The sequence below is a fragment of the Dipodomys spectabilis genome, unplaced genomic scaffold (genome assembly GCF_019054845.1).
Source record: "Dipodomys spectabilis isolate Male_0828 unplaced genomic scaffold, ASM1905484v1 ptg000239l, whole genome shotgun sequence".
Lineage (NCBI taxonomy): Eukaryota > Metazoa > Chordata > Mammalia > Rodentia > Heteromyidae > Dipodomys > Dipodomys spectabilis.
In genome coordinates, this window is record NW_024870916.1 from 3,255,384 (window position 1) to 3,270,726 (window position 15,343).

General features: G+C 35.2%; 1 non-coding gene across 1 annotated transcript; it reads right to left on the reverse strand.

The window, feature by feature from the left end:
• Positions 1 to 323: 323 nt before the first annotated feature.
• On the reverse strand, positions 324 to 429 carry LOC122124567. The gene has a single exon (XR_006150603.1). It is a non-coding gene; the product is annotated as a U6 spliceosomal RNA (small nuclear RNA).
• Positions 430 to 15,343: the final 14,914 nt, after the last annotated feature.

Genomic DNA, 15,343 nt, shown 5'->3' on the forward strand with positions numbered 1-15,343 from the left:
GAGAGAGAGACAGAGAGAGAGAGAGAGAGAACATTTTCTTGATCCATTCTTCTACTGAGCAGCATCAGGGTTGGTTCCATATCTTAGCTATGGAAAATAATGCTACAATAAACATTGTTGTGGTGGTAGTTTTAGTATGGACTGGTTTGTGATCATTTGGGAGAATGCCCAAAAGTGGGATTGCTGTATAATAGGGAGCTCTATGTGGAGGCTTTTGAGGAACCTCCAAACTGCTTTCCAAAGTGGATGAACAAGTTTACACTCCCACCAAGAATGCCGTAGGCTTCCCTTCTGGCCATATCCCTTCCAGCATCTGTTGTTGTAAAAATATGGAACGATTCACTAATTTGTACATCATCCTTGTGCAGGGACCATGCTAATCTTCTCTGTATGTTCCAATTTTAGTGTATGTGCAGCCAAATTGAGCACAAAACATTTTTTATATATAAAAAGTAATTGATTTTCTTAAACTAGACAATTCAACAAAAATAAGTTCAAAAGAATTGTGAAATTTTAGAACCATGTGTTTCTAATATAAGCACACATTTAAGAATAAAGTCAAGATTGACATATCAAAAACAAAATAATTCCAGATATTTGTTGTTCGTGAGATTTGTAGGAGGAGGAGTTCAATTATTCTACAAAAGGCACTTATCATAATGATCATTGCAGCAAATGTTAAGGTTTGTTAAAAGTTTTAATGTTTTAAATATGTTTAATTTTGGGATTTGCTTATATATGGCAAAATTAAGTCATAAAAATTTTTGATAACGTATATAATATTTCTGGTAGCATGTACTAGTAAGTATGTACATTTCAGATTTTATAGAAACTTTACTAATGAGAAGTTGCAAAGACTGTGTAAAGAAGCAGAGTGAAGAGTTAAGATTTTAAGTACACAGTTTCTGTTAAATCTTTAGGGCTCCTTTACGTTATATGTTAGTGATGAACAAATAATGATATAATCCACATACAAATGATGAGATGAACTATAAATAGTAATCTTAGTGAGTAAATTTAAAGGCTACTTATAGCTTTATCCAGTTTTAAATGTACAGGAATATGAGAAAATAGTAAACTCTACTATGTACACTTCAAATACTGAAAACCCTGGTAATTGTTTTGTTTTTTATTTTAGTAATCATTAATATTTAATTATTGTTTTCTTTATTTATAACAACTTTTTGTGAGTCATGATTAAGAGGTACTTTGAGAATATTATTGGGATGGCCACACAATTTTTCATAGGTGCATGTGAATTTACAAAGAGCAAAACTAAAAACAAAATATTGATTAAAAATTATATCAAGTAGAGTCTGAATCAGGAGTGTTGATAAATGTCCACACCTAAAATCTTAACCCTAGGCTGGAGCATCTTATTTAAATATTGTTGAGAATTTCAAGACTTCCTTTATGTAAGGCCCTTAGAAGTATGTACAGCATGCATGTGTAAAAAGCCAGTGACAACAGACAAATATGACTAAGTTTCCCCAAAAGGAATCTATGAAGTCAATAGTTATCTTCCCAAGCAGATGAAAAAATGCGTCCAAAATGATTCAGTGCCCCTACATTTGTGGAGTTATTTAAGTTATGGATTCTTTGTTAGACATATTCTTTTCTTTTAAAAATTGTCAAATATTAGTTTATAATAAACTTTGTCTAGTATTTCTTGGTTCAAAACAGAAATCTTGATACAGTTGATGTCACTTGGCTTTCTTACTATCTCAGTTCAAAGCCAACGTAGGCAGGAAAGTCTGTCACATTCTTTTTTTTTTTTTATTTTTTTATTTTTTTTTTTTTTAATTTAATTTTATTTTATTTGAGAACATACTGTACAGAGGGGTTACAATTACATGGGCAGGATAATGCATACATTCCTTACCAAGCATTGCAGCCTCCTCCTTTGTTTACCCTTCAGCTCCCTTCCCAGCCTCCCCCCTCCCTCCCACCCAATCATACCCCCCCTCCCCCCCCCCCCCGACATTGTAAAGCTGGTTTTGACATGACATTTTGTACTTCTCATTGTTGCAACAGGTCCACCTGAATCCTTAAACGACTTGTTTGTCCCCATCTCCTCCACATGTTATACTGACATCAAATATAGTGTCACATTCTTATCTGTAACCAAACACCAAAAACGCCAGAAGTGGAGTTTCTCTCAAGTAGTAGAGTCCTAGCTTTGGGGGAAGTTGGCCAGGGAAGACATTTCTTCAGGGACATGGTCCAGCCTCTGAGTTCAAGCTCCAGAACCAGGACAAACTAAACAAACAAACAAGAAAAAAACGCACATATTTCTTTGGGACCATCCATAAAGCACTGGTTTGAGAACAGACTCCTTTTGCTGATCATACTCACTGAATCTTGCTTTTTTGGAATACTAATTGCGCTGGAGAATTCAGGACAAGACTAAATGAATTAATAAGTGACTCTTGCAACAACAGAATCATCTCAATAGTGAAACATCCATGCATAAGACAAATTAAAACCTCCAAGTCTTTGTTTCCTTGCAAAAGAAAGCTTTTAAAACAATGTTTATTTCCTTTTGTTCTATGCTGGCCTTCAATTGGCACATTGTTTCCTTTTGAAATACTTTCAAGAAGAAGTTTTCAGACAATTTTTATACGAATAAAGAACACACTCGAAAAAATTACATGTGCAAGATAATGAGTACAGTTTTTATCAAGCATTGTAGCCTACTCCTTGGTTTCCCCTTCCCATCCCTAGACATAAAAGAAATGCAAATCAAAACAACATTGAGATATCACCTCACCCCAGTTAGAATGGGTATAATCAAGAACTCTAATAACAACAGATGCTGGAGGGCATGTGCATTCCCACTTTTGGGCATTTACCCAAATGTTTACAAACAAGACCACACTAAAGCTACGAGCACAACTAAGTTTATTGCAGCATTATTTACAGCTAAGATCTGAAATGAGTACATTTTTTATCAAGCAATATAGCCTATTCCTTGGTTTCCCCTTCCCATCCTCCCCTCCCCCCTCCATCCAATCCTCCTCCCCCCAACAACAAAGTTGTAAAGTTCGTTTTTGAAATAACGACTTGTACATCTCATTGTTGCAATGGGTCCACCTGTATCCCTATTTAAATGATTTGTTTTTTTTCTGTTCCCTTCCAGAAATTATACCGACATCAAATACAGTGAAATCAGGGGTTATTGTTATCCCGTGGGGAAGGGACATAAAAAGCAACAAGGAAATCATCTTATAAATGTGTTAGAAAAAGTCACATGAAAGAACAAAAAACATTCGAATACATATCTTAGGGTTCATTTCCCTAAAATCAACTTATCTGATCTTTTCTGTTTGACTCAGACATATACTAGTTATTGTAAATAAGGAAAACCATGGGACCTATGTTTCTTTGGGCGTGGCTTACTTCAATTAATGTAATTTTTCCAAGTCTTTCCAGTTCCTAACAAATGGGACAATGTCATTCTTTCGGATGGAGGCATAGGATTCCATTGTGTATATATACCACATTTTCTTGATCCATTCATCTACTGAGGGGCATCTGGGTTGGTTCCATACCTTAGCTATGGTAAATAAGGCTGCAATAAACATAGTCGTGCTGGTACCTCTAATGTGGCCTTGTTTGTGAACATTTGGGTAAATGCCCAAAAGTGGGATTGCTAGGTCTTAGGGGAGCTCTGTGTGGAGTCTTTTAAGGAATCTCCAAGAACCGACCTCAGGACCACTGGAATAGAATTGAAAACCCAGAAATGAACCTACAAACCTATCGCCATCTAATCTTCGATAAGAGAGCTAAAAAAATTGAAGAAAGACACCCTCTTCAGGTAAAATGAATGTTTTCAGGCTTCATAGAACTAGCACAAAGACATCTTTGGACATGAGGTAACACGCCTTTCAGAGACAACTTAGTAAATACAAAATATAAAATTTAAATGACTTATAAAAACATTATTCATGTACATATGGCCATATAAGATAATGTTAAGAAAAATGAAACCCAAGATAGGGACACAACTTGTTTATTCTTTATTGAAATTGTTTTTAATGTATCTAAAATGTACTATGTGATTTTTTCGTTTCTCCTCCATGTTCTTCCCGCATGATATAACTCCTGTTTTCACTGGATAGGATGTTGGTGCCCTGCATCTTGCATATACATTTTTCTAGTGTGGGGAGGAGAAGGGAAACAACAAAATGCTGAAACAAAGATTCAGGATGACCTATTGTAACAATGATATGAACAAGACACTATGTAGAAAACGAATTTTACAACTTGTGGAGGGGAGGGGGAATTGGTCAGATGGGGAGGGAATGGATAACACAGAAAAAACAAAAGAGGATGTAACAATAAGAAATGTACTCATTACCTTACTTATGTAACTCTAAGCCCTCTGTACATTATTTTTTACTATAAAAACATAAAAGAAACCATTATCTATGAGTACATTAACTTCAAATTCCATAAATGCTCTTAAATTAAATTTAATTTGGAGAAGATTCTCAGAAAAATTTATTTGTGTGTGTGTTGTGAATTATTTCCCAAGTGTACACAAGTTAACAGTAGAAGAAACAATAGGAATAATAAGAGAAAGAAAAGTTCTGTGTTTAAGTCTAATGGTTCATATACTATGGAAGACTCTGCAAATAAGACAACATTGAACCAATAAAGCCAAGGCCATTATGTAGATCTATGGGAGTGACATAGAGAAATAATTAATACTAAGAGGAATATGAACGATGAGGCCACTCTCTTTCAACTTCTATCTCTAAATCATGGTTGCTAATCACGCAAATTTGTAAAATGTACAATTGAAGAATAATTCTGGTTCCAAAGTAAGTTAGATATAAGAGCATGGACTTAACTGGAAAAAAAGTCCATGAGAAAGCAGGAATTATACTAGCAATGAACTGGTGGCCAAGACCTCATTTCTTTTTCTTTCTTTCTTCTTTTTTCTTTCTTTTTTGTTTTTTGTTTTTTTTTTATGGTTGAGGCAGGGTTTGAACTCAGCCTGGGAAATATCTCTCCATTCTTCAGCTAAAGACTAGTGCTCTACCTGTTGAGCCACAGCGCCACTTCCAGTTTTCTGGTGGTTAATTGGAGTTAAGTGCCTCAGAACATTCCTTTCCTACTCATACAGGATTTGAACTGCAATCCTCAGATCTCAGCCTCCTGAGTATCTAGAATTATAGGCGTGAACTCAAGTGATGGAATACTAGTGATGAGCAAGATTGCTGAATGAGGTTGCTGAGGCTTTTGCATACAAACATACAAACATACACATACACACAGAGGCACATATATGTGCAAACACACCTGCACAAATAAAACAACTCTCAGAATATGGAGAAATGTTAGAAAACAATAGAAAATATATCCTGAGTAAGACTAGATCAAGTGATAATTTTTAATATTAGAAAGTCCTCAAGTGAAATTTATTCAAAGTTTGATAATATTACATACCTAGGGACCAGAGATAAAAAGAAAGTCAATTAATCATTATTAAAGGGATTGGATCCATGGAAGAATGAATCAGAGACCCCTGCAGGTGCATCTGAAAATGTTCATATCCTGTGTGAAATGATAGAACATCTTTGAAAATAGTACATAAACAACTTGAGGAGTCAGTCTAATGAATAAGATCATAGGAGAAGTTGAGAATTGCTAGTCTGTATCTAGATTAAATAAACCACCAAACTATGGAAGGGCAATTTGATACAAGCCTGGAATTCTAGCACTCAAGCTAAGACAGGAGATTAGAGAGTGGGATTACATAGTGATACCTTCCCTGGACCAGGTAGTATAATTTTGTCTCAATGAAACAAACCAAACAACAAGAAAGGAATACACAGTTGGAAGTTTGGGCTAATTTTGTCATTATGTTTGAGAAGGCAAGTTTCCTATTGAAATGCAACTCATATATAATCCTCAGTTGTGTTTTAAATGCTCTCTGCATTACACAACATTCCTAGATGCAAAATGGCTCATGATTCCCAATCAAAAATTTGAAAAAATAAGCATCATTCTGTTGGATTTCAAAGAAATAATGAAGGATTACAAAATTTTAAGCCTGGAAAAATACAAAGTTCATCTAATGTAGGACTTTGTAGATCTTGCTAAACTAGAATTTATATTTAAAATAAATATTTTGGTTTTGTTTCTAATTTCATATTCTATAGGATACTACAAAATTCTTTTTAAGTAGAGGTTTTAATTCACAAATTCACACATGAATCAGGCATTTTATTTGCTTAAAATATTCTTTCAAGCGAGGTATAATTAGAACTTAGTTAATTGATAATTCCAACAGTTCATGTATAAAATGAGATAGTGTGAATAATCTGCACAGAGTTGCCAACAAATGGATGATATTAATTTATTAATTTAGAACAAGCAATTTTTTGAGGCTTTGGTGTAACATGGTATGAAGACAGTAATTGTGTGAGGTCTTGGTTCTTCTATCTATTTGTAATACAGGAAGAAATTTCCTTAATTACATGCCTCTGTATACAATGAGAAAAATGCGAGGTTGGAGTTGGTTTTATTTTTTGGTTTGTCCTCAGGTTGAACTCTGGGCCTGGCCACTCTCTTTGAGCCGGTTTTTGCTCAAGGCTCATGCCCTACAACTTCAACCTCAGTGCCACTTGAGTCTGGCTTTTCCTGAGAAGTTTATTGGAGATAAGAATCTAAGGAATCTTCCTGACTGGGTGGGCTTTGAACCATAATCTTCTGATCTTAGCCTCCTGAATATCTAAGATAGATAAAAATATAAATAATATTTGCAAGTGCTCTGATTTCTAGAAATCAGAAAAATGTTGCAGCAAAGTTTAGTGTAGTGTACTTTCCACAATAGGAAAGGCATCATATTAGCACAAGTGTAGTATTTTTTCACAATAGTGATAAGCTATTCATGATGTGAATTAAGGGAATTTTAAGGTGCACCATACAAATTGGAAACTGTTGGGCTAGGAAGACTTTATGGCATAAAAACTTGGGGTTGATGATCACAGAAATAATAGCTTACTCTGATGAACAAATGTTTACTCTTGAGGAATTAATTATTACACATACTTCGTAGTTATATCCTCCACCAGAATGTGGCTATTTTTTTGTTGATTTCTCAATATGTAGCACCCAATTAGAAACTGCAGTTATTGCAGAATTAAATAACATACAAACAGGTACTGTTTTTAATATCTCTGATATGGAATGTTCAGTATTTGAAAATGAGTAGTTAGTATTTGTAAGAACTTTGAAGAACACATATATTATGTCCTTTTAACAATTATTCAGTTTTAAAAGTTAGGAGTTTCCATAGAATTAAACTGTTTTCTGTTTTACTATGGGACAATATTAACTTATAATTTTTTTTGAAAATTATGACAGATATATTGTGAAAATATTGTATATTTGGATAACATTCAAGTTGATGAACCTCTGATAAAGAAAGGTGTAATTAATTCAAATTAGATGCCAAATAGTGTTCATTTTTTAAAAGGTAATGCACATAGGATAATATTTACTATAGCAATACAGTGAAATTATACTTTATGTAACTTAGTTTTGTTTAATTTTATTTTTAAGGTGATATATACAGGGGTTGCATTAATTTTAAAGTAGTGAATACATAACATGTCGAAATTTTACCCACTACCTCATTTTTCTCACACTTTTCCTTTCCCCCCAAACCCCTCACAAGTTGTAATGTAAATTTCCAACATTTTGTCTTGTGAGTACTGCTACTGCACTGGTTTGCACTTTGTCTTTTGTCTCCCCAATTTGCTGTTCATCTTGCCTTCTCAAATTAAGATAAATGCATGTGCAATACACACAGTATTGAAATCAAATACAGCAGGGCATAAACTATAGGGGAAAACACAAAAGAAAAAAGAAATCACGTACTACATTTAAAAAAAAAAAAAACAACCACAAAGAAAAACCTCTATTTCCATATCTAGGTGTTTATTTTGCTCATCCTATATGCAAAGCTTTTGAGACATTCTGCTCATCTGCTAGTGTTATTCTATACATATCCTATTATTACAAATGAGGGAAACTATGGAATCTGTTTCTTTGGGTCTGGCTTATTTTATTTAGCAGGATTTTTAAAAATCTTTCCATTTCCTTTTGAATTGGAAGCATAGAATTCAACCATATATATATATATATATATATATATATCAACAAAATGTGATATATATACATATATATATATCACATTTTGTTGATTCGTTCATCTACTGAATGGCATATTGGTTTGAAAATGTTTGCATGTAAGTATTACTTAGGGTCATTCAAAAATGACAGATGACACCTCCCCAGAAATACTAAAATCATGATTTCTTCTTAAGAAAGGATTTTATGGTGGTACAAGTGTTGAAATATCTGGATGAATGTAATTTATATCTTGCACTGAATTAGGCAGGAAGATATCTAATATTATATAGGATAAAAATGTTAGTGACAAAATATTCCCTTGAGAAAGATATAGGAGTCTGCCAGAAGTATGAAGAAATTCAGATAATTTTAAAGAATTTAAAAATACAAGCTCAAATATGTTTCTTTAAATAAAAATTATGTAAGTGGAAGGGCAAAAGAAGGAGAAGAGAGGAAAGTACTGACAGCAGATCATTGTCCCAAGTTAGAGTATAAAAAGTCATAATCTAGAGTTCGGATGAAGATGGCAGAAGGTCTAGGCTAAACGAGCTATCATGTAGACAACAGTTTTAGTGTTCCAGTCAACAGTCCTAGGCTAGAGAATCACACCCAGTGTGCCATCACAGTACAGAGAGTTTGGCCAGAGATGGAATATCCAGGCAAGGAAACAGATCTGAGAATCAGCGGCCTGAGCCAACATGCCTACAGAGAGAGTCCAGTCGAAAAGATGCCAGACACAGTGTGCGTATTCTACTCAACACCAGGAAGAACTGACAAGGAACAGATATATTCATGCTGCATATCACAGACCATAGAGGGCCCAGTCACCAAGATTCTGGCATGAATAGAACCCTGACATCCTCACTCCTTCTCAGAAAGCAGAGGAAGGAAGGTGGCCCCTCTCCCACCACCAGAGAGCTCCATCTTTGATACTGACAAAGGCCCAGAAATTGATACTGACAAAATGCCCAGACTTTTGACTGTGCAACTACAGGACTTTGGTTGATGCTTGCCTTAAAATAGTGTTCTAGCACAAAAATGGATTCATGGAATCCAATAAAAGACAGCTGAAAGAAGTCAGGGAGACCGGACAGGGAATGTTGAATGGAGCCCAACAGAAGGAATGGGAGTCCAAGGAAACCATAACCGATCAACTAAGTGATTTGAGAATAAACACAACACCAGATTCAAGAAGCTTTTAGAACCCCAAATAGAACAGACCATGACAGGATATCACACCGTGACATTATAATCCACACATCATCAATTCCAAGGAAAAAATCCTTAAAGCAGTCAAGGAGAAAAGATCAACCACTTACAAAAGGAAACCAATTAGAATAACTTCAGATATCTCAGTGGAGAAAATTACAGCAAGAAGAGCTGCCATGCCCTAAAGACAAACAATTATCATCCAATTATACTGTACCCAGCTATACTCTCCTTCATAACCGAAGGCCAAATAAAAACCTTCCATACCAAAGAACAACTGAAACAATATATATACACCAAACCAGCCCTATAAATGACACATAACGATGTATTACACATAGAAAATCAACAAGACCACAATAAAGGCAAAGAAACCGCACTCAAACTGAGAATCCAAGAACCATAGGAAGAACCCAGTTGCTGCAGCCCCCAAGAAGGGGCATAAAATGGCAGGAACTCCCAAACAGCTCTCAATTCTAACTTTCAACATTAACGGATTGACTCTCCAATTAAGCGACATAGACTGTCAATTTGGATTAAGAAGCAAGATCCTTCTATCTGCTGCCTTCAGGAGTCTCATGTTGCCCATAAAAACAAACACATTTTCAATGTGAAAGGCTGGGACAAAATCTACCAAGCAAACGGCTCATATAAACAGGCGGAAGTTGCAATCCTAATAACAGATAAAATAGACTTCTAATTAAAATTAGTGAGAAGAGATAAGGAAGGTTGCTACATACTAATTAAGGGATCTCTCCTTCAGGAGAATATTACAATTTGAAATATCTATTCGCCAAACAACCAAGAACCCAAATTTCTTCAAGAAACCCTACTTTCCTTCAAATCTGACATTGATCCAAAGACATTAATTGTTGGGACTTTAACACACCACTTTCCCCACTAGATAGATCAACTCGGGAAAAACTCAACACAGAAACTGCATATCTAAACACCTGCATAGATCAAATATATTTAACAGACATCTACCGTATATTTCACGCAGCAGCATCAGAATACACGTTTTTCTCAGCAGCTCATGGCACATTTCCCACAATAGACCACAAATTAGGTCACAAAACAAACTTTTCCAAATTCAGAAACATAGAAGTTATACCTTGCATTCTCTCACACAACAAGGGAATAAAATTAGAACTCACCACCAAAAGCCACCGAAGAAAGTCCTGTAACACATGGAGGCTGATAAACACACTGTGGAATGACCAGTGGGTCATGAAAGACATTACAAAGGAAATATTTGTATTCATGATATTCATCAAAGATGAACACACAAATTACCACCTACTCTGGGACACAGCAAAGGCAGTACTTAGAGACAAGTTTATAGCCCTGAGTTCCAACACAAACAACTTGTAGATATCTGAAACCAACAATTTAATGGGACATCTGAGAGCCTCCTTGAATAAGAGCAGGAAGATAATCCCTAATCCAGTAGATGGAAAGAAATGATTTATATTAAATCAGAATTAAAGAATTAGAATCCAAAAATACCACAGAAAGAATCAACAAAAGAAAGAGTTGATTCATCGATAAAATTAACAAAATTGACAGAACTTTAGCAAATCTTACCAGAAAAAGAAGAGAACACACCTAAATAAATAAACTCAGAGATGAGAATGGACACATCACCACAGAAACAACCAAGATTCAGAACATTATAAGGGAATACTTCTCAAAACTTTATGCTAATAAGTTTGAGAACTTGGCAGAAATGGACCTTTTCCTAGCAAATATTGACATGCAGAAACTAAACCAAGATGAGTTAAACCATCTTAACAGGCCCATATCCAACACTGAAATAGAAACAGCAGTAAGAGTCTTCCCATCTAACAAAAGCCCAGATCCTGATGGATTTACAGTGGAATTCTACAAGGCCTTCAAAGAAGAGCTCACACCAACACTCCTCCAAATCTTCAATGAAATTGAAAGAGAAAGTTCACTACCGAACTCATTCTATGAGGCCATCATAACCCTCATCCCAAAACCAGGCAGGCAGTCTTCAAAGAAAGAGAACTATAGACCCATTTCTTGGATGATCATTAATGCAGGAATTCTCAACAGATTTTTGGCCAATCGACTTCAACAATTCATCCAAAAAATCATACACCTCGATCAAACAGGATTCATTTCAGGATTCATTTCATGCAAAGTTGGTTCAATATACACAAATCAATTAATATAATTCATCACATCAACAAGAGCAAGGACAAGAACCACATGGTTATCTCAATAGATTCAGAAAAAGGATTTGACAAGATCCAACACCCCTTTATGTTGCAGATTCTGCAAAGATTAGGAATCCAGGGAACATTCCTCAGTACAACAAAGGCTCTATATGACAAACTTACAGCCAGCATTATACTTAATGGTGAAAAACTAAAGACATTTCCTCTTAACTCAGGAATGAGACAAGGATGTCCACTGTCTCCACTTCTCTTCAATTTAGAATTAAATGCCTAGTTAAACCATAAAACCAGATGCAAACATTAGAGAGATCCAAATAGGGAAAGAAGAAGTAAAACTCTCCCTCTTTGCAGATGACATGATCTTGTATTTAAAGAAGCCCACGGACTCCACTCTCAAATTACTTAAGCTGATTGAAAATATTGGTAAAGTAGCAGGGTATAAATTTAACCCTCAAAAATCAGTGGCTTTTTCTGTATGCCAACAATGAGAAAAGCATGCTGAAACCAGAAAACAACTCTATTTGTCATAGCCTCACAAAAAATGAAATACCTAGAAATTAACATACCCAAAGAAGTGGAGGATCTCTATGATGAAAACTATAAAAACTTGAAAAAGGAAATCAAAACAGAACTTAGAAAGTGGCAAAAAAAAAAAAAACTCCCATGCTCCTGTATTGGAAGGATCAACATCGTGAAAATGGCAAAACTTCCCAAGGCTATCTAAAATTCAATGTGATACCTATCAATATTCCAACATCATTCTTCAAGGAAATAGAAAAGGCAATCCAAAAATTCATATGGAACAATAAAAGACCCCAAATAGCAAAAACGATCCTTAACAGAAAGAACAGTGCTGGAGGAATATCAATACCAAATTTCAAACGCTACTACAAAACATTGTAATCAAAACAGCTTGGCACTGGCACAAGAACAGACCTCAGGACCAATGGAATAGAATTGAAAACCCAGAAATAAACCCACAGACCTATAGTCATCTAATATTTGATAAGGGAACTAAAAAAATAGAATGGAAGAAAGACAGCCTCTTCAGTAAATGGTGCTGGCAAAATTGGTTAATCACTTGTAGAAAATCAAAAATAGATCTATAATGTCATCCTGCACCAAAATCATATCCAAATGGGTCAAGGACCTCGGAGTCAAAGCAGACACTCTGAAAACATTACAGGTCTGAAATCATTACTAGGTCTCCTTGGCATAAGCCTAAAGTTTCTTAAAAGAGACACAGAAACACAACAAATCAAAGAAAATTTGGAAAAATGGGATTGCATTAAGTTGCAGAGCTTTTGCATGGCAAAGGATATAGCTAGCAAGATCAATAGAAAGCCTACTTATTGGGAGAAGATATTCACTAGCCATACAATGGACAAGGTTATCATATGTAAACTATACCTGGAACTCAAAACATTAAATCCACCAACAACAAATCCTCAAAAAAACAACTGCCCAATAAATAAGTGGGCTACATTGCAACAATGAGATGCACAAGTCGTTATGTCGAAAATGAACTTTACAACTTTCATGGGTGGGCGAGGAGTATTGGGGGGCGGGGGGAGGATGCGAAGGGATGGGAAGGGGAAACAAAGGAGGAGGCAGCAATGCTTGATAAGAAATGTACTCATTATCCTGCCCATGTAATTTTAACTCCTCTGTACAGTATTTTCAAAATAAAAATAAATAAATAAATAAAAATAAGAGGGCTAAAGACTTACGGAGAAAATTCTGTGAAGAGGAAAGAAGGATTGCCAATAGACACATGAAGAAATGCCCGACCTCACCAGCCATAAGAGAAATGCAAATCAAAACAACATGGAGATACCACCTCACCCCAGTTAGAATGGCCATAGGCAAGAACAATAATAACAGATGCAAGAGTGGATGTGGCCAGAAGGGAACCTTACTTCATTGTTATTGGGAGTGTAAACTTGTTCAACCACTTCGGAAAGTTGTATGGAGGTTCCTCAAAAAACTCCTAGAGCTCTCCTATGACCCAGCAATCCCACTTTGGGGCATTTACCCAAATGATCACAAACAAGACCATACTAAATCTTCCAGAACAACTATGTTTATTACAGCATTATTTACCAGAGCTAAGATACGGAACCAATCCAGATGCCATTGAGTAGATGAATGGGTCAAGAAAATGTGGTATATATACACAAAGGAATTCTTTGCCTCCATCAGAAAGAATAACAATGCTCCATTTATTAGGAAATGGAAAGACTTAGAAAAAATTATATTAAGTGAAGTAATCCAGCCCCAAAGAAACATAGGTCCCATGTTTTCCCTTGTTCAAATACCACTTCTGGTTTGCACACACACAGTCTATGTATGAGGGTACGTTCTCCATGTTAAACAATAGGGTAGTACTCCCTATCTGAACGGGAAAGTTCCACAGTATAACCCTATGCCCACATTAGAGGGTGTACAATTTTCTTGGAGCTCATTAGTTTACCCAGGAGAAATATAAATATCCATAAATTTTGGAGCTAATTAGTAAATATCTGAATTAACACTAGATCCTAGATGTTGTGTTATTACAAGTCAACATTGTATTATTGTTACATAAGAATCCTTCCCTACTTGCCAATGTGTAAGAGAAAATGAAAGAAAGGCATTAAAGCAAAATGCCTTATCTTTTTAGGAATTTAATCCTAGTGATGAGGGTAATGTCTGAACTCTTCCATTCAATAAAAGCTTGAAGTTTATCAGAGCACTTCCTACATATAAGAATTTGTGGCAGTTTGAATGACAAGGCTATTTCATCATGGAGATATCACCAAAACACTGTTCTTATTGAACTTGTCTATACCTTTTTAGTTTTCAAATCCAAATAGCATATTTCCTTCAATATCTCTGTAACAGTTTTGAACTTTTCTTCCTGCAAATTCTTTCCTTTCTTTACTTCTGTAAATCTGCGTTTATTACTTTCTTGTTTCCTTATTTATCTCATTCTTCCAATCTTGTCCACACTGGTACTCACATTGTTCAGAATTGTGTCAGAACTTTCCCTTAACTCTTCCCTTTAATAATGCCCCCAATTTTATTATTCTTTTTCATATAAACTTTACAACTATCAGAGTTTTTTTTCTCCCTAAATCCATCATTTCCACCTGCAATCCCTATCACCAAGAATATCACTAACACAGTTGCCTGACCAGAGATGTAGAACACTTTAGATTTTTCTTACCCTTCTGCTCTCACCCATTAGTTAAGATGAATGATGAAGATTTTCTGAGTTTCTGTCACTAATATGATTTCTATGTACTCATTTTTATGCCCCTGACACCAGCCTGTTTCATGTAATCATCACTGGTCACCTAGATTTAAGCAACCTTTTACAACCTATGTTTTTCCCCATAGTCTTTTCTTATTGGCCCTTTCCATCACCAAATTAATTCTGCTTGTAAGCACACAGAGTGAAGGGCTCAGACACAAATTCTAGTATCATTATTTACTCATTACATTGACTACTGGCCTTACATTTCTCATCTGTAAATGGATGTAATCTACCAGAAATATTGAAGAATATATTTGTTGGCTTATAGAGCAAAAAAAAAAAAAAGAAAAGAAAAGAAAAGTGAAGAGTCCTTACATTTTCCCCCTTAGCTTACAAATAAGGAAAGTGTCAAATTCAGTTTGTTGGTATAAAGTCACAAATTTTTTCATGCAGAAATAAAAATAAATTTTCCTCCTGGCTCTAAGGACCGTGTCCTTTTAATGTAACTCCAGATATTTAAGTGGTATTATGTAATTGTGTCATG